The sequence below is a fragment of the Orycteropus afer genome, unplaced genomic scaffold (genome assembly GCF_000298275.1).
Source record: "Orycteropus afer afer isolate SDZICR_OR568_19922 unplaced genomic scaffold, OryAfe1.0 scaffold02016, whole genome shotgun sequence".
Classification (NCBI taxonomy): Eukaryota; Metazoa; Chordata; class Mammalia; order Tubulidentata; family Orycteropodidae; genus Orycteropus; species Orycteropus afer.
The window spans coordinates 6,995-7,888 of NW_006923603.1; positions in this window are offsets into that span (position 1 = coordinate 6,995).

An 894-nucleotide genomic window follows, 5' to 3' on the forward strand; every position below is an offset into this window, starting at 1 on the left:
ATTATCTGCCATCATTGGTGCAAATTGCTTTAAAAAATTTATTTTATCTAAGATGTAAGTTTATACTTGTTTGTTTTTAATAATATGTCCTTATTATTATTTTAATATTCATAGACACGATAGTGAGACCATCACTCAGATTCCTTGTATTGGTGATTTGTGTCTTCTTTCTCTTTTCTTTATTGCTTTTCTTTTAGAACCAGCTACTGTTTTCCTTTTCAGCTTTAGCTGATTTCTATAACATTTTTTTTTCCCTGCTACATACCATGGATTTGATTTTCTCTTCTTTTTCTATTTTACAAGGGGAAAATGGAGAAAGTTTATTGGAGACTTTTATCCTTTTCTCATACTGACATTTAGTAGCAGAAATTCCTTCATGTCCTACTTTAGCCACTTTCATCAAATTTCCACATTGTGTTTTAATTCTCATTCATTTAACAATATTTTATATGTATTTTGATTCTTATTTCATTCATATTTTATTTACATTTGATTTAGCTACTTCACATTGAATGATTTTCCTGATGTATTTCTGTTATTGTTTTCTCTTTTAATTCCACTGCTATCAGAGTTTAAACTTTGTATATTTCATATACATATCTCTCTATCTGCCTTTCCCCATCTGTCTGTAAATCTATCATCTATGTATTTTTCTTCACCCTTCTATTCGTCAATTAACACTGTCTGATCATAGTATATTATTTTACTGCTATTTTGCTGCTTTCTGTTGGAACAACCCAAGAAGCAATGAGAGAAGATGGAAAGAATACAGAGTGACTGCGCAAAAAAGAACTGGTCAATGTTCAGCCATTTTAGAAAGTAGCTTACCAACAAGAACCAATAGTATTGAAGGAAGAACTCCAAGCTACTGTGAAGGCTTTGGTGAAAACAAAG